General features: G+C 34.9%; 1 protein-coding gene across 2 annotated transcripts in view; it reads right to left on the reverse strand.

The window, feature by feature from the left end:
- LOC126831453 (uncharacterized) overlaps nt 1–20,835 on the reverse strand; it is an 86,487-nt gene that overhangs the window by 40,323 nt on the left and 25,329 nt on the right. For both annotated transcript variants that reach the window (XM_056103135.1, XM_050561945.2), the window contains exon 2: nt 10,842–10,921. The gene's annotated coding sequence lies outside the window, so the exon portion shown is untranslated. The remainder of the gene's footprint in view (nt 1–10,841; nt 10,922–20,835) is intronic.

Consider the following 20,835-nt stretch of genomic DNA (forward strand, 5'->3'; position numbering starts at 1 on the left):
ATAAGAAAGCAATCTCCATGCTAAAAGAGACAAAGGCTGTGTTCTTTGCTGAGATAAATATAATTTTATGGGTTTTGATGGAAGAATAACATAAGTGTGAGATTTCAAAGACATGGAACTAATTACAGATCAAAAGGTTATTTAATTCCAAATCAAGGTGGTAATTCTACATTGAAACATTATTTCTACCATGCCTTCTTGCAAGACATTATTTTAAGATCAATTAAAACTGGCAGAGGTTGTAATGTAACTTTCTAAATTCATCAGAACTGTCTCTAATCTGTATTCATTGATTTGAGCACTGATATATACCGGTAACGACAAACCTATTTCATGGGAGTGTCCTCCAATAAAAGCCAAGTTTTAAATAAATTTCTAAACTTGACATTAATCATAATGTTGCTTTCTAAATTAATAATATACTTAAAATCAAAGATTGGTATAGCTGTTCTGAAAAAGATTTTAGAAACAGATGCAGAGTCATTAACAGGCACACAATAAACTAAAGAGTCTTATAGACAGCTATTATAGGTACATTAGTCGCATTTAAATATAGACCACGATCTTCTCTTAGTTGCCAAACTTTGATGTAAAGCTTTACAAGATTAATATATATGTACTTCAAGTGTTTTCAAGTACTTTTGCAGGTTTTAATAAGGTTCTTTTTGGTCCATGTTGGGATTCTAATTGAAAGGCCAGTGGCTATTGCTTGACAATTGCAGACCTCAAGTTTCTAAATATTATGTGAGCACCAAAAAGTAGAGTTTTGATAACCCAAAGTGTTGGGGAGATGGTTAAAATGCGAGCTAGCAAGGCAGGACATATTTGAGTTGCAAGACAAATCTTGAGGTAATTCTTGATTTTAGCTCTCTGATTTGAACTCAAATATGTAGAAGTGAGCTTCTCAAAGGAAAATATCCAATACTATTTGGAAATAACGAGAGAATTGAGGAAGATTGCACTTGATACTGGATATGCTTACTGTGTCTAGAACACCTACATGTATTACTACTTCTTTTCTCACCTATTTGAATACCTAAAGCAGCTTACATATTTTGTTGTACTTTTGTAACAGTAAGGTTTTGTATTTGGTTGATTTTACAAGTGTTTTTTTTTAAGTTTCAAATGTCAGTGATTTTAAATAATAATTATTTTGAATACAACATTTTTCAACCTTAATTACATTTATTTTCTTGATAAGATTGTAAATGCTGGCTGAAAAACTTCTCTAACAATTATATAGTGTGCAAGTATTTGCTTATGTCAATGAAACTGGAGAAACAAGGGTAAAACAATATACAAGTTGGAGGAGGAACATAATAAAATATGGATCAAGTATGAAACCTCAGACAATACGGGCAAAACAATATCGAGCAGATGATTTCTAAAGTGTAAATATATAGCAGTATTTTGGACATGTATGAAACCCCGGGGAACCAGGCTAAAACAATATTCAAGTTAGAGAAAGAGTGGAAGAGATACTGTGAATTAAGATACATTTGGTACTATAATAATAGACATGAAATAGTCCATGACGACACAGTTTCTCTATTAAAAACAATGATCTATCAATCAACTAACCTATATCTACCGGTACGTAGATAAATAAATACCATCAGCTAATTACCTATGGTATATAGAAGGTAAATTTACCATAATTAACTAAAGAATGTAACAGATGATTTTAAAAATATATTGTACGAGCGTATATCTACCTTTATTAATATTGATCTAATATATATTGTATAAAATAACATAATACGATAAAGATAGGTTGCCAGGCAACGAAACATACGCCCACAGCAACTAAATCGTCCAGGCAGTCAACAAGGGTTGTCGCATATTTTTACTTTTTTCGGTAATGAAACATTTATAATACACTAAAATCTGATTAAGAGTAACTGATTAAGAAAACTATTAGAATTTGTTTGGTTTTTATAAAGTTCTGCCCCATGCTAACGTTTTGTATGCAAAGCTTTTAATATCATAGATTTAACTGTTCAAGTCATAAAAATTAATTGAAAATCAATATACTTGTTCGTCTCAAGATCTTAATCTCTGTGTATCAATCTGAAGTCAATCGGATGATAACTTAAGGGCAATAACTTTGGCAGTAATTATCAGAAATCGTTGAAAATCAATAAGAATCTTCGTCTCATGACCTCAAACACTGTGTATAAATTTAAACTCAATCAGATATTAACTTGAGCCTCAAGAGCATCCACAAGATTTTTTGAAGTGATCAAGGGCCATAACTCTGGCAGTAATTATCGGAAATCGCTGAAAATCAATAGGCTTCTTCGTCTCATGACCTTAAACACTGTGTATAAATTGAAAGTCAATCGGATATTAACTTTGGCCTCTAGAGTGTCGACAAGCAATTGTGGACGCCGGACCGCCGGTCAGATGGACGGACGGGGGCGACGACAATATACGACCACATTTCAATGTGGGCTTATAAAAATGAGAGTATATGTACGTCAACCAAACTAGATTTTATTGTGGTACTTCTGAGGCTTACAGATTTACAGCAGTAGCACGAAGACAACCCACAGTTACAACACTTTCTATGATATGCTATCGTTAGCTGAAGTTTGTGGACCCGGTGTTGGTCGTAAATGATCCACAGGATTTTCCAGTGTGGTACCCCTTTGGCAGTGATGTAAGATGGAGGACTTAGCAAGGGCAGCGCCTAACCATTTGATGAACAACTGAGTCCCTGTGTACATGTTTGCATGTATGTAAAAAGAACCCCTGACAGATGGAATTCTATAGCTGTCCGGGCAAAATTTCTCTCTCATAGCACACTCTATGGCATAAGCTCGCCTTCATTAAACCACATTTCATTCATATATTCCAAAGGAATTAAGTTCTTTTTTTTTACATTCAGTATGGTACATGTATACAGTCAGGTATAAAACAGATATACATGTATATTCTTATGGAACTAAACTGTATATATTCTGCTGACCCATTTTATCTATTGTTGTGTAAACAGATTCCAGTAAACTATAATAATCTACACATATCTTTGATAATTCTACCAGATAAACTAATAAGACAAGACACTGGCAGTTGAAAAACAAATAGCATTTGTTTAATAACTTACTTTTTTAATAGTTGACACATACCAGTATATAAAAAAAACCTAAAACCACTGAGTTTTTATCTGTGATGTTTTTGTGAGAATGCTTGTGTGGCACACAGAGAAAAGTCATCCATAGCAACCCAAAAATCAATTAGCAGTTTTGGGGATATTTGGAAGCCACTAAAAAAATAATGTTCAATTTGACAGGATTTCATTATTATACAGTTACATCCGGGCATGTTCAATTCAATTTTAAGAGCCAAAAATCTGAAACAAATCTATATGCATTTTTTAACTTTCAATTTACAGCTTGTACAGATATTTTTGTACAGTTTTGAGTGAGTTTAATGACGCTTGATAAAGTAGATAAGTGTTTGGATTTAGATGAGTCTCTAATTACTCTGAATATGATATTATATAGGTTAGGTTCTTTATGTCATGTAAGAAAAAAATACAAAATTAGACCAATTTATCCACAGAGCTGCTGGGTTGGATTGATTTTTGGAAATTGATATCTGTAATTGGTAAAGGTGGTCAAATATGAATATGATGTACATGTATATGTTTAGTTCTAGCTTTAGTTCATATGTTGTTGTTACTTATGAAACATACAACATGTTTCTACCAAAAGATGTAGGTAATACCAGGTGTGGTATATCATGTAACTTATACCTATTTATAAAGCTGGAGAATGGCTATGGTGTGCTGACTGCTCACTATAGATCTATTTATAACCTCTTTAACTTGAAAATAAGGATTGTCTACGGTACCACCCTTGGTGGAAGTGGACTTAAAGCTCTAGGAACGAACAAACGAAAATAAGGAATAATAATGCAGATCTTCTATTCTTTCTTTTGAAATCAAAACATCATGACCAATTATTATGTTTGGTGTCAGTCCAGAGAATCCTAGTGGTAGTATCATCATCCACTCTTCAACAATTCCAAGTGTGGGGTGAGGAAAAGAGGTGATTGAATAGTCTAAGCTGTCTCATTAGAAACTGCACTTTGGATCATAGGTCTTACACCTATATGCAGTCCTAAGTTTTGCATCCTTATTGTATAACCTGCCTCTTTGAGAATTTTTGTATGGAATATTTGACTTTTAGAAATTTGAAACATAAAACTTCAGAATTTCAACTATGAACATTATTTATTGGGAAGCCCTTAGAATTTGATCCTCTTGAATTAAAGAACATGCAACACATAGTTTAAATACTGGTTTTTAAAATATAATATATTTGAAGAAAGAATGTCTGTCTACTTGCTAGTGTTCTGGGATGTTATTTACATGTGGTTTGAGCTATTATTTTCTTATAATACAAAAGAGACTGTTTACAGCGGTAGATTGAGGGAATTACATAGTTCAGGCGGCAGACTGATAAAAGAGTTCATTCTGGAAATCTGATCAGTTATTCACCTCTGTGCCAAGTTTTTGGCAAGAAGCAAGTATTTTGGATCAAACTATGTGTGTCTTTACTAAAACTGTTACATTTCCCACTTGGTTTTTACAAAATTGGTTATCAGTGAACTGCTCTGACTTTGTTAACTTGATAATTTTTTTCTGATAAAATGTACAATCATTTAAACACATAAAAAAAATATAAAGCTACCTGAGTAAAAATAACGTGATCTTAAATTTGTAGGATGAAATAAATAATTTCAAAACATTAAATTTTAAAAATTTAAACTGACACTTCCTATTTGATCTGAGTCAAAACAATAAATTTACAGATTTAAATGGATATTAAACGTTGTTTTGTGTTTGTTTGGTGACCATCTGTCTCAGGGCTGGGTGGAGTTTAGGGCCTACTGGTTAACTAATTAACTAGTTAAACTTTTTTTAACTACATGTAGTTAATTTAAAGTTAATGTTTTCATAAGGAAATCTATCTCTTTGTGAGATACGATTATTTTCAACTTATAGACTAATATGAACAGAGTCGAATGGCTTTATGTAAAGAAACAGCATCTGCAATCGTTTTCTTGCATTAAAATAGTAAAGATGATTAAAAATATTGGATAAACATGAATATCTTTCATATGTAGATGCATTTTTGTTCTATGGAAATTTTGACTTTTTAACTTTTTTTTTTAACTAGTTAACTCGTTAATGTTAAAACAGTTTACTAGTTAAGCCCAGACAGTCTTTAGCCAAAAAATGTCCCTTACATTTCTTGGGCTTGTATTTAGCATTATTCATGTGAAATTTAATGAAAATCCATGCAGGCATAACAGAGAAAATTTGACTTTTGTTGTCATCGGCACCCTTCATTATTTGGGCCAAGTTTGAAACATGATTGGTATATAAAACTGGTATTTTGGGGGGTGATTAATGTAGCTTATCACCCCAAATAACAAAAAATGCCATATCTTATGAACACCCCAAATAACAAAAAATGTCATATCTTATGAACAAAACTTACAGTGCTAGATCTAAAATGTGCATTTTAGAGCATCCAATCCCTTAACTGGAAAACATGCAAGATCTATCCACAAATTGTTGATTTAATAAACTTCTTCAATCATTAATAAATGGTGCAATGGTCATTTAAATACTAAGCACATAAGATCAATTTAAATCCCATAGACTTTGGTTTGAATTTAATATAATTTTAACATGACAGATTATTAAACACAAATGAATTTATATGTTTTAAGGATTAATAGAAACAGGAAATTATAATATAATTCACTAAAAACAAGTCGCCATTGCAAACGGAGGCAGACCACCATTAAATTTCATCATCTCGGTACCCACGAATTGTAGTTCGTCTATTTATAGCAATACTCTCTCTCTCTCTTTTCTCCCCTTTTGCATGCCCATTTGTGTTGATTTTTTGGTCTAGAATGGATGAAGAGGGTTTGAATTAACATTTTCTGCCAGGTTTTGGTAAATATTCATGATTTTGAGGCGGAAGGATAAGAGGGTTATCAGGTTAGCTACGGCGATATGTACGGCAACTAGTTACATGTTTTTAGTATGCTTCTTCAAGTTTGTGTATCTCAAAATTTTGGTGGTCAACCTCATACAAATTTTAGTGCAAAGACATGACCATTTGTTCCTCTGTCTGTAGTGGAAAGCATTCAGCCCAACGAAAATTTGGGGAAAAGTTGGAGGTGGGCAAAGAGGCCAGAATTAACATTGAAGTCAATGGGGAAATTAATGGTGGTCTGCCTCCTATATGAAAACAACCTGACAGTGGATGAAAGGCCTAAATTTGATGATATGATCTCCAAATTGTCAGAAAATGTGATATATGGCATTTTGATAGTAAAAAATGTGAAATGGTAAAATTTCAAAAATATTTGACAAATTTGGGAGGGGAAATTTTGATTTTAGTCAAAATTTTGTGATTTTCAGTGTTTATTTACTTTTCAAAATTAGTGGAAAATATTTTAATGTATGATTTTTACTTTTTCTGCATTATAATTGTTAGACGGGAAGAAAGTATCATAATTTCACTCAATTTTGCCTAAAAATCATGATAAATTGTCTGAAATTCTTCAGATTACCCCCAATATTGCTTCAAAATTTTAATTATTCATCTGTTGTAAAATGAACCAAAATGTCTTGTATGTCTTTATTTTCATTGTTAAATAACTTGGCAAGGATCCATGTGTTTGTCAGATATTGAAAAAGTATTCATGTGTTTGTCAAAAATTTAAAAATTAAGAAATTTAGTCTAATTATGTTCTGCTTAGGTGTGTTAGAATTTTCAAAACATGAGTGAACTGCATTTTGCTGCTGTTTTCCTCAGGCTTAACACAATTTTAATCTTTCAAAACCTGAAATTGTTGCATTTCCCTTCTCGAGAAAGTAAAATCTATGTGTTTGCAGGGAAATTTCTCTGTCTTCATTTCATTTAGACTGGCTCACCCTCCCCACCCCACCCCTTTTCTTGAAGATGATATTTGGATATTCAATTGAACATTTGTTGACTCCAAATTAGCAGTAATCTGATTTTGTGCTTGAATTGTAACCGAGCATTTTATTTGACACAAACAAATAGTTACATATAAGATTTCAAGGATTTCTAAGACTTTTTGTTTATGGTCAAACATGTAATCCTATGACATTTCTTCCAAATGAGTCCACACCCCAAAATGGATATGTTGTAGATGTGTTTTTTGCAGCTTAATGTTTTACATTTTGAATGTAAATCTATTATTTGTGGTGATCTTTGAAAATGTGGCACTTACAGGGCAATAAAATATTAATTAATAGCCTTTTCATACCCCTTTTATGCTTTGAATTATGTCAGAACTCCCTTTTTCCATCTCATTTTGTCAGGACATTGATGTAAAGATTAAAACAACTTGCTTCCACATAATATTTACACTATGTAATTTCAAGGATACCTCTGATTGTAAAAGTATTTTAAAAACTGAAATATTCCCATTTTTAAAAAAACAAGCCAACAGTGAGGCTGATGTCCCCCGCCGAAATAGGAAAATAATTAGAGAGTTATTGTGTTCCAAAGTCTCAGCAAATCAAATTGCTTATCGCTCTGCTTAATCTGAGCAGAAAATGCTCATTATCGATCTTAGTCAAGGTATTACTGTAATGAAACTATACACCAAGTTTCATCACTCTCACTTAATTAGAACTAAAGTTATAGTGTCCCAAAGCATCAACCAATCAAATTGTTTATCTCTGCTTACCCTAAGCGGAACGGACAGACAAACAGACAGACGGACGAACCCATTTTAATAGTTCCCTGCTTTCTTCGAAAGGCGGGGGACAATAAGCATGAACATTTACTCAATTCGAAGATCAACCAATCAAATTGTTTATCTCTGCTTACCATAAGCGGAACGGACAGACAGACAAACAGACAGACGGACGAACCCATTTTAATAGTTCCCTGCTTTCTTCGAAAGGCGGGGGACAATCAAAGTAGGAGAGTTATTGTTTTCCAAAGTCTCGACCAATCAAATTGCGTATCGCTCTGCTTACCCTGAGCAGAAAATGCTCATTATCAAACTTAGTCAAGGTATTACTGTAATGAAACTATACACCAAGTTTCATCAATCTCACTTAATTAGAACTAAAGTTATCGTGTCCCAAAGCATCAACCAATCAAATTGCTTATCTCTGCTTACCCTAAGCTGAAAATGCTCATCTTCGAACTCCATCAAGGCATTGACCTAATCAACACATACACCAAGTTTGAACATTCTAGCTCAATTAGGAAGAGAGTTATCGTGCCCCAAAGTATCAACCAATCAAATTGCTTATCTCTGCTTACCCTAAGCGGAAAATGCTCATCTTCGAACTCCATCAAGGCATTGACCTAATAAACACATACACCAAGTTTGAACATTCTAGCTCAATTAAAAGTTATCGTGTCCCAAAGCATCAACCAATCAAATTGCTTATCTCTGCTTACCCTAAGCGGAAAATGCTCATCTTCGAACTCCATCAAGGCATTGACCTAATCAACACATACACCAAGTTTGAACATTCTAGCCCAATTAGGAAGAGAGTTATCGTGTCCCAAAGCATCAACCAATCAAATTGCTTATCTCTGCTTACCCTAAGCGGAAAATGCCCATCTTCGAACTCCATCAAGGCACTGACCTAATAAACACATACACCAAGTTTGAACATTCTAGCTCAATTAGGAAGAGAGTTATTGTGTCCCAAAAAGTGTGACGGACAGACAGACGGACAGACAGAAGGACAGACAGACGGACAGACAGACAGACAGACAGACAGACGGACGAACCCATTTTAATAGTCCCCTGCTTTCTTCGAAAGGCGGGGGACAAAAAATAGTGCTTTGCGACCCTTTTATTAGATATTCTTTATTTTATTAGAGTGGCTGGTTGTCACCTACATAATGTAAATACAGCATTTATTTTACATTTATCAATCCATATTTTAATAAATAATTCATACTTCTTATAACAAACTGTGTTTATATGTATGTATATAAGCCAGGGATAGTAGAACATGGCTTTTAGCCATATTCCATCAACAGTATTACTTATGTGGACACAAGTGGGATTTGTTACCACACCAACATTTTTAGGGGGTGGGCTTACAGGTTTCACTATAGTTCCTTACAGTTACCTTCAATGCAACAAATTTGCAGCTTGTCTTCCTGTATACCGGCCAAGGTTTCTAGAAATAAATGCTTTTCATCTCAGACTTTCCCAGAAATAGGGAAATATTAGCATTTTGAGGCATACAAAGTGTCAAAAATGGACCATTTTGTAGAAAAAGGTAAAAGAAAGTCAATTTTTGAAAAATATTCCAATATTTTGAATATTTTTGATGTGACTTGTCTGAAACTCTTTAAATCTTTTCGCAGAACTCACATTTCGACAAAATTAAGAAAGAATCTTCAATTCTAGAACAAAAGGCCCATGGACCTGAGCTGCAATCCGGTATACAAAACACTACATAACTTTAAAGGGTCACCATTTCTGCAGTAATTATTTTTTTCTGATTCTGTATTATAATAATGTTGCAAAAATAAATGTGAAGCTATAAAGAAAAGAATTTTGATGATATATGAACTTATAAAACCATATAGGAGGCAGACCACCATTAAATTTCATCATCTCGGTACCCACGAATTGTAGTTCGTCTATTTATAGCAATTCTCTCTCTCTCTCTCTTTTCTCCCCTTTTGCATGCCCATTTGTGTTGATTTTTTGGTCTAGAATGGATGAAGAGGGTTTGAATTAACATTTTCTGCCAGGTTTTGGTAAATATTCATGATTTTGAGGCGGAAGGATAAGAGGGTTATCAGGTTAGCTACGGCGATATGTAAGGCAACTAGTTACATGTTTTTAGTATGCTTCTTCAAGTTTGTGTATCTCAAAATTTTGGTGGTCAACCTCATACAAATTTTAGTGCAAAGACATGACCATTTGTTCCTCTGTCTGTAGTGGAAAGCATTCAGCCCAACGAAAATTTGGGGAAAAGTTGGAGGTGGGCAAAGAGGCCAGAATTAACATTGAAGTCAATGGGGAAATTAATGGTGGTCTGCCTCCAAACTATTTTAGATTTAAGATGAGTTACCTCCCATTAATGCACAAAATTAGTTTGGAAAGCAATTATATCCATAATATATTATTTCATGACTTTTGTTACTGGTATATAATACATATCATACATTAAAATATTAGTTTAATGTTATAAGATATGGTTATAATATATAAACAAGTTGTAAGTGTTCTAAATGTTTAATTTTTGATGTTTTTCTCCCATTGTAGAGTTACCCCCCCTTTAATGCACAGAAAATTTTATTTTCTTGACTAACAGTAGGCCTATGTGATCTTCTATTTCTATTACGCACCACCTTAGTAGAGTATACATGTATATATAATCAGAAAAATGTTAAATTTACAAACAATAAAAAACTAAATACCTAGAACAACACTGTAGTAATACCAATACCACACATACCTCTACTTAAAACTATGCACATGTTAATCTATGTCTACTCTAGGAACAACTAATTACACTGACTAAATTTCTTTAAACTGCACAACAATCATGCTTCAAAAAAAATTACCTCCTTTGATGCACATCATAATAAGATAATATTAACACAACTCAATTTCAAATTCATAATATGAACTCTAATTTATCAGTTTTCCTTGTCATTACACAATAGAAAAATTCTTATCAAATTCTTATCATTGTGTAGGTGATAAAATAAGATACTTTTATTCTCTTAAAATACGATATTACGCTTGCTTATGATATTATTGCATCATTAAAGAGGTTTTCTTACCTATGAATTGAAGGGCAGATCACTCCAGGCAGACCAACATATGTCTTTATTCAGTCTCCATTTTTTTTCATTTACCGATTCTGAAAATAATAAGATATTGAACCGTTTTAAAATAAAAAGAAGTAAACGGTGATGTCTAAATCACGCATCCCCAATTTTCGTCATCTTTTTCTTTTTTTCAGATACTTTCCACATGAGTTTGTAATGTGGGTGTGTCAATGAATACCTTCCTGATGTATGAAAAAAGAAGAAAAACAACAACAAATGGAATCAGATGCTCAATGTTCTAAATATACATGTAAATGGGCTCCCAGTTCAATGTCCATTTTATTTTATTTTTTCATTTTTATAAAATGAACTTATTTTTATCCCAATGTCTGAAATGAACCAAAGTTTTAATTCATCCATAATCACTGTGCCTTTAAATATTATGTTAACTTTTTGGCTTTAGTTTAAGCAATCTTAAACTAGTTTGTCTATTGGCTACAAGTAGTTATTTTCTAATATTGTTATTTTGTCTAGGTGTGAGAGTACCCCTTCAAGACAACACAGGAAGAAACTTAGAGGTAATTCCACATCCCAAAGGGAAAGAAAGAAATGGGGTTTAATGTCCACTCAACACAAACTAGGTCATTCCAGGACTAACATATGGTTCAATTTTATTTCAATAATTCGCTTGCGCGTAGGGGTCTTTTAGCAGTGGGAGGAAACCGAAGGACCCGGAGAAAACCCACGAGGTTGGAGAGGCGACCCTACTGCTTGTCACGTACAACCGGGGAATCAAAACCACGCCAGCTGACTCAATAACAGACCTTATGATCTGTGTGAGTTGTGTTGAGCGCTTATGGCTGCCTTCACTTCTCTCTAAGAAAAAGTGAATTTTTACCCTGTTAATTTAAGTTTTAAGTGTCAAAAGTTATACCAAGATCTTTTCGAAGAAGTGAAGATTTCATATGTGTGACTTGGATGGTAAAATTTTGTGTATTTTGGAAGATATTTGATGTTTTAAATTTTCTAAGCAGTTATTAGTGACTAATGAAGCATGAAATCATTGCTTTTGAGCAGGCTGTCACTGGAGTTAAAATTTCTATGGTGTTTACTACTCATGATGTTAACTCACATAACCTACAAAAGGGATCAACTTTTATCTAAATGTTACAGCAATATTTTAAGTAAAGCAGATTGTGATACCCTTAAAAATCTAACATGTGATATTACAAAACGTAAGAAAACTTCAAGGGGCTGTTCTTCAGGTAGAAATCGTAGGAGAAAAATCAAGACAGTGACTTCTATTAGATCTGATGATTGTTTCAGGACCAAGAGTAGTACAGTAAATTTTACAAACTTTTCTTATCTCACGCAAGTTAATGACTCGCCTCCAAGGATATTTCTGAATTCCACGATCTCCTTGTTAAACGCTAGGTCGGTAAAAAACAAAACTATCGAACTGAATGATTTCATATGTGAACATGACCTTGATATTTTGGCTGTCACTGAAACATGGCTAGGTGCTAATGATGATGCGGTTTTATGCTCGTTGGTACCCGATGCCTACTTTATCCAGCATAAACCAAGACTTTCTCGAAATGGTGGAGGGATAGCCCTCATCTACAAAAACTCATTCAAGCTTCAGACCCAAAAACAGACATCATATTCGTCATTTGAATATCTTGACTGTGTTGTCGGCTCTTTAAGTTCAGCGTTTCGTATTGTTGTTCTATACAGACCCCCTGACAATGGATCTAAGTCAAAGTTTATCGATGAATTTTCTGATTTGATCAATCAATTGGCAAAATGCAGTCTGGAACTGGTTATACTGGGTGATTTTAATTGCCATGTAGACAACATTAATGACAAGTTCTCTCTTCAGTTTTGCGAGCTGTTACAAGTGCATTCTTTAATTCAACATGTTAATACCCCTACCCACAATCGAGGACATACTTTAGATCTTGTGATAACCCGACAAAAACATTTAATAAATAATTTATCTGTTAGAGATAATCTTATATCGGACCATTTTCCTATAACTCTGAATCTAAACATAAGGAAAGAACACTTTGAAACGAGACAAATTTCTTTTCGAAAACTCAAATCGCTGAACGATGCTGAGCTGAGCTCTTCTCTGTGTTCTTCTAAACTAGATAGCATATACCAAATTAATGACGTCAATTCGAAAGCAGCATATTTTAACAAATGCGTTCAAAATACCATTGATGATCTTTCACCAATCCAAACTAAAACTTTTCGATTTCGACCTGGTGTCCCATGGCTAAACGATGATATTCTTGAAGCCAAGAGGATTCGTACTAAAGCCGAGCGTACGTGGAGGAATTCTGGACTGACGGTTCACAGAGAAATATACAAGAGTACCAAACTAAAAGTTACTCGTCTAATTGAACGCTCGAAAAATGATTTTTATGTAAATAAAATCGAGAATAGTGAAAATAACCAAAAAGAGCTGTATAAAGTGGTAAATACCCTGTTAGATAATAACCATGGTGTGAAGATTTTACCTACAGTTGACAATGATGATCTACCAACGCGTTTCTCGGACTACTTCGAATCTAAAATTGTTAAAATCAGAAATAGCATGGTGACTAACCCGAATTACATGAACCTTGTTAGTAATGACAACACATCTTGTGTCTTGGACTGTTTTAAACCCCTTCCTGTTTCTGAAATAACCACAGTAATACGTACTATGGCAACTAAATCATGTTCACTGGATGTTATTCCAACATGGCTTTTCAAAAAACACTTGACTGAATTACTACCAGCAATCTGTGACATTATTAATACCTCAATTACTACCGGGTGTTTTCCGCATATTTATAAGCATGCCCTTGTTACCCCCCCTCATAAAGAAATCTTCCCTTGATCCGAATATAGACAAAAATTATAGACCTGTTTCTAATTTAAGTTTCATCTCAAAAGTTCTCGAGAAATGTATAGCAACTCAACTTATCGACTATATATCTGTTAATAATCTTTTAAGCACTTATCAAAGCGCATATCGTAAATACCACAGCACAGAAACAGCACTACTTAAAGTTCAAAACGATATTTTAATGTCTATTGATCAACAAAATTGCATTCTTTTAATACTTCTCGACCTGTCTGCCGCATTTGATACCATCGACCACACTGTTTTATTTAACCTTCTATCCACTGATTTTAAAATTACTGATCTAGCTTTAGATCTATTAAAATCATATTTAACTAATAGGTCACAATCTGTCATCGTAAACAATAAAACATCATCTCACAAAGCTCTTCGGTATGGAGTGCCGCAGGGGTCAGTGTTAGGTCCAATTTTATTTAGCATTTACACAACTCCGCTATCCAAAATTGTTCGCAGGCATGGTCTTGAATTCCACTTGTATGCAGATGACACTCAACTATATTTGTCTTTTAAACCTACTGTAAATAATAGTTTTAATTTCTGTAAGGCCAAACTCGAATGTTGTGTTGAAGAAATTCGGTGTTGGATGAGTAATAATTTTCTTAAATTGAACGAAGATAAAACTGAATATATTCTGTTAGGTTCAAATAATCTTATTAGCAAAGTCAATTACAACGTATCTTTATCTATAGGTTCCCATGTAATATCACCAGTCCCGTCTGCTAGAAATATTGGAGTTATATTTGATAAATACGTAACCATGGAGCCTCATGTAAATAATACTTGTAAATTATGTTATTTTAATCTCCGCCAAATAGCCCGCATCCGGAAGAATCTCCCCACTTCATCTGTTAAAACTCTTGTCCATTCTCTCATCACCTCTCGTCTAGATCAATGTAACTCTTTACTGATTGGTAGTCCTTTACGCATCACTAACAAATTACAAAAAGTTCAAAATTCAGCAGCAAGGCTCATCACCGGAAGTAATTATAATGACCATATTACTCCTATTTTACAGAAACTCCATTGGTTACCGATTATTTTTAGAATTGAATTTAAAATCCTCCTTTTAACATTTAAATGTATGAATGATATGTCACCTTCTTATTTATCTTCACTTTTAGAAATGTACACACCGAGTCGCACTCTACGCTCTTCATCTGATCATTTTTTACTTGTAAATAAATCAGCAAGACTTTTATCTTTTGGAGATCGATCTTTTACCGTCCAGGCACCGAAATTATGGAATTCTTTACCTTTTAATATAAGATGCTGCACAAATTTAATCTCTTTTAAGTCACTTCTTAAAACATTTTTGTTTAAGAAAGCTTTTAACTTATAATTCTTTTAAAACCTATTTGTGATATCAGATTTTATTCTGCGCTACCATGTTATGTTTTACTTCTATAGATTTATTTAGTTTTCCTATATGTATATTTATTTTTATTACATATTTTATTGAATTGTATTGTACAGCGCATCTGAACACGTTTTGTGGAAGATAGCGCTCTATAAATGTTAATAATAATAATATGATGCAGCGCACATGTGCTAACCATTCGGCCATCCACCCCACCCCCACCATCCTAAAGGGACAAGCATTCGTAATTCTTACCGTAATCCTACTATTCTGCACCGACTTGGGTAACAAACACAGAAAATTTATTTAGAAGTATAATGCAGAGAACTGTGTGGGGAAATTTTCTTGAATAACTTATATTTTCATTCAGAATTATTTAGATTAAATTATTTATTTACAAACTGTCCTTAGTATAAATATGAAAGGCAAGGTGTTTTCCAAAATAACTGTTTATTTATTTATTTGACTAGAGATAAGTTTAGAGTTAGAACTCAGCAATAAGCATCCTATAATGACTGACACATGGTTTGTAGTTTCACACCTGTTCAAGTCTGCAAAACTATAAATATATAAATATTTTTACCAATCATTTCACTTTTTTGTTAATCACTTTGTAAATTTTTCATTATTATAAATAACATGTCTGAGATATCACTTCAGTGGAAGCGGAGGTTAAATAAAGCTATCACACACATGGTCTGAAACCAGAAATATACAAAGATATGTTATAAGAGGGTACTGAATACCACTATATTCATAACATGTACATATAAATTGTATCCCCATTTAATTTTTTCTGATAAAATTAACTGTTTACAGATAATCACTAAATTAAAATTAAAATCTGTTTACATTTTGAATTCAAATCAGATTCAGGTAGACAGATAACACTATTATCCTCCTCTTCTCTAGCTATGCTTCATTAATCTACATCACTGAATCACGGGCACACTATGTCTACAAAAGGAAAGATAATTCCACGGTAATTTTGGCACTAACATATGCTTAATTTTATTTACTAAGGTCACCTTCAATCCCATTGTGGAGTGTTTTGTGCAAACTACATGTACTCTTCTTCCAATTTCAACTACCGGTATTAAGTCAATTCATACACAAATGGACCCAGTTATTTTTTGGAACCATCCACACAACTAGGCAATACTTTTCATTTCAGCCCTGACCATAAAGATAGGTTGCCAGGCAACGAAACATACGCCCACAGCAGCTAAATCGTCCGTGCAGTCAACAAGTATTGTCGCATATTTTTACTTCTTTCGGTAATGAAACATTTATAATACACTAAAATCTGATTAAGAGTAACAACTCATGAAGTAATTATCAGAAAACGATTAGAATTTGTTTGGTTTTTATAAAGTTCTGCCCCATGCTAACGTTTAGTATACAAAACTTTTAATATCATGGATTTAGCTGTTCAAGTCATAAAAATTCATTGAAAATCAATATACTTGTTCGTCTCAAGCTCTTAAACTCTGTGTATCAATCTGAAGTCAACTCTGGCAGTAATTATCGGAAATCGCTGAAAATGAACAGACTTCTTTGTCTCATGACCTTAAACACTGTGTATAAATTTAAAGTCAATCGGATATTAACTTTAGCCTCTAGAGCGTCCGCAAGATTTTTCAAAGTGATCAAGGGCCATAACTCTGGCATTAATTATCTGAAATCACTGAAAATCAATAGGCTTCATCGTCTCATGACCTTAAACACTGTGTATAAATTTAAAGTCAATCGGATATTAACTTTGACCTGTAGAGCGTCCACAAGATTTTTTTAAGTGATCAAGGGCCATAACTCTGGCAGTAATTATCGGAAATCGCTGAAAATCAATAGGCTTCTTCGTCTCATGACCTTAAACAGTGTGTATAAATTTAAAGTCAATCGGATATTAACTTTAGCCTCTAGAGCGTCCACAAGATTATTTTAAGTGATCAAGGGCCATAACTCTGGCAGTAATTATCGGAAATCGCTGAAAATCAATAGGCCGGACGGGGGCGACGACAATATACGACCACATTTCAATGTGGGCGTATAAAAAATCAATATTTACGAATATACACATGTACAACTAGTCACTAAATAGCATTAGTTTTTTGTCCCTGGAATATCTATACCATGGACCGTGTCTATACCAATAATATATCTAATTGACATTAAGTCTATATAAATAGGTATTGGTTTGATAATTTAATTGATCATTGTTTAAAGGTATTAATGTGCATTGAAGAATTCATTTGAATTTCATTTGAACATATCTAAATAAGCAGAATACTGGTAATACAATTGCTTTATGAGAATAGTCATTGGGATGGGACAAAAAACCAAGGTCCTTTGTATACATTGGCGTGCCCGTCTTCATTAGCCCAGTCGGAGTAGGACAATAAACCCCATTTCATTTCATTTCACTGCTTTATGAGAAGAAGTAGACAGTATCTAAATTAGCTCTTTTAAAGTCTAGCTTACAACCCACTGTAGGTGTTTTGACAGGCACAGATCGTAGGGTTTGGTAGCTCACATACCAGCCACAAGAAAATTTTGTATGTGCAGGGCCAAAAGTGACGTGTAAGTCTTAAGTACCACTGTGTCTATTAGCAAAATTTTATCTTGATATGTAAGGGTGTGGGCAAACAACCTCAATGAACATATCCAAATAAACATCACCTTGGCCAGATACATGTCAGATTTTGTTGAAAGCAAAAAATATGACTAATTCCTTATGCTGGCCATATGGACGGGAAGATATTGGACGAAAGTGATAACATAAGTCCTTTTTTAGGCCGATTTGCTAAAAGAGTTCATCATTTCAGTGAAAAATAGAAACAATTGATTTAGACATATACAAGGCCTATTGACTTGTTGAGCTAATAACACTACGGTTTTGATTACAATTGCTTACCCATAATATCTTAAAAACCAAGGAAAATATATATATACACACACACATTTGAACATGTTGAGATGTTTTCGATTGTTAAACAGATAAAGTTTGTATATTGAATGAAACCCAAGCTAATGATGTAATGGGTACATGGGTAGATTCATTACCAAAATAAATGCAAAGTTATAAATAGACAGAACACAGTTAAGAACAGTGATGATGTGGTTTACTTTACGCTATAAATAAAACAACTGTAAGTAAACTTTTAAATAGAGTAGGCCTACAGACAGTATGTTGGCCTGGACATAATGTAAAATTATCATTGAGAAAGGAAACCACATGGATTATATAACACCATTTTGTTTGTATTCTAAAAGTACAAATCAGACAATCTATATTTATTCAAAGCTGAATTATTCTCCAACATGTTGCAATTTTCTTCATACACTTAATGCAGAAAAGTGACAGAAAATTGAGCATGTAGTAGTAGTTCTTGGTGTTTAACGTCTGCTTCCACATAAGTGATATCGCAGACAAGACATAGGAGAGCCGAAGCTGATTCCTGTTTTTAGAATATGATTTTGCAATCTTTCCATTTGGCATTAGGCCATGGATTTGGTTTAGTGGGAAGTTCTTCCCTTTATTTAATATAAAACATATCGTTTGGTAGATGATTTCGTCTGCTTCTGGATTGGTAGATGTCATCGTTTGGGGTTAGTGTTTAGGTGCCAGGCCCGTCTTGTCGTGGCCTCCCCTTACTCCACTATCCCACTCTTTGGGCTTGGTATCAGTTTTATTTGCAGAATAGTGTTTAGGTGCCGAGTTCGTCTGATCGTAACTCCCCCTTACTCCACTATCCTGCTAGTTTGGTAGATGTCATCTTTGAGGGGTTTGTGTTTAGGTGCCAGGCCCGTCTTATCGTGACCTCCCCTTACTCCACTATCCCACTCTGTAGGTTTGGTGTCTGTTTTTGGCGGAATAGTGTTTAGATGCCGAGTCCGTCTGGTCGTGACTCCCCCTTACTCCACTATCCTGCCAGTGTGGTATAAATCCTCTATGTAGTTTAGTATTTAGATGCCGAGCCCGTCTAGCCGTGACCCCCTCTTACTTCAATATTCTACTTAGTCCAACTGTGTCCATTAGGGCGTGGATTTGTTCGAAGATTTGCAGTTTCGAATCTGGTCTCGGGAAGAGTAGATTCTTAGTGTTGAATGGTATGTTGTTAGTCTCCATTGTTCTCACTAGGTCCATTCTCTCCTCCTTGTATACCTCGCAGTCTACCAGGACATGGTTGGTGGTACATTCTTCTCCGCACTCACAGATGATGACTTGGTGTTTGTAGTCTCGCAGCCGCTCTTTCACCCTTAGCTTCGATATAAGTCTACATATATCTCTTCTAGGGTGATTGCGTGTTGTCTTTGTATAGATCTTGTCATCCAGCCGGAATCTGTATGTGTCAAGTTCAACGAGATTTAATTCCCAGATTGAATTGACCTGTCTTTTGACCATACTGTAGATTTCCGTGGTGCTGTAGTCTATGGTGCGGAGTGGTGCTGTGTCCTTGAGACCTTCATTGGCTAGTCGATCTGCCTCCTCGTTTCCTCTAATGTTGACATGTGATGGAATCCACACGAGTTCTAATTTGCTTCCCTTCTCTAAAACCCTCTGGTACAGCTGCCTGATTTCCAAAATGACTTCTGGTCTTGAGTCCGAGTTGTCATTTTGGATTGAAATCAGACTGCTCACGAATGGCCACAAGTTCTGCAGTGTACACCGAACAGTTATTGGGCAGTTTCCTGCTTATTCCCTGTTCCCCGTTTGGCAGGTATATTCCAAACGAGCTGGTGCCCCTTTCAGGATTGCGTGAGCCATCCGTGTACACATGGTCCCAGTCATCAGACGGCCAGTTGTCTTCCAGGTGTTCTAGAGAAAAAGCATGTGCTGCAGTGGGGTTGTTTTTCTTGTCGGTTTTCTGTAGTAGATCTAGATTAACCGGCGGTATAGGGAGCGTCCAAGGGGCGATCGCTGGGGGGTCGTGTTCATTTATCACGAGCTCCCCCAGTCGCAGTTTCTTGATTGTTTCCCTGATACCCTGGCCGAAGCTTTTCTTTCTAGGATCTCTCACATATCTTGTTTTTTGTAGACTGACAAAGGTTGGGGATCTTTCGCCCAGTTGCGAGATCTTAGCCCAGTACCTTGTCGCTAGTTCTTTTCTTCTTAGGGATAGGGGCAACTCCCCGACTTCCTGCAGTAGTGCCTCTCTCCCAGTCCCTTGCCCTACAGCAGTCGCAATACACAGAGCTTTGTATTGGATGGTGTCAAGCTTCCTTAAGAGTAATGGCGCACAGTTCATGAAGGCCAGAGAGCCGTAGTCTAATACAGATCGTATTAGAGCACGATACACCATCATTAGTGTTACTCTGTTGGACCCCCAAGTACTGCCCGTTATTTTTCTCATTAAGTTTAGGATTTTGGTGCATCTATCTACAGTCTCGTCGATGTGCGGTTTCCAGGTCAGCCTTCGGTCAAAGATTACGCCAAGGAACTTGGTTTGGTCCTTAAACTCGATGGTTTTCCCGTTCATACACAGAGTCATTCTGTTTATCCCTCTATCCCTGCTTACAAGCATGTCGACTGTTTTCTTCTCCGAGACCTTGAATCCCCAATCGTTTGCCCATGCCATGAATTTGTCTAAGGCCTTCTGCATGTTCTTTTGTAGTTCACAGAAGTTCCTCCCTTTCCTCCATATGGTACGGTCATCAGCAAATTTAGCTAACTCAGTTTTGGCGTCGAGGTAGGAAGATTTCTGTATGTCGTTGATCATGATATTGAAGAG

The sequence above is a fragment of the Patella vulgata genome, chromosome 9 (genome assembly GCF_932274485.2).
Source record: "Patella vulgata chromosome 9, xgPatVulg1.2, whole genome shotgun sequence".
NCBI lineage: Eukaryota > Metazoa > Mollusca > Gastropoda > Patellidae > Patella > Patella vulgata.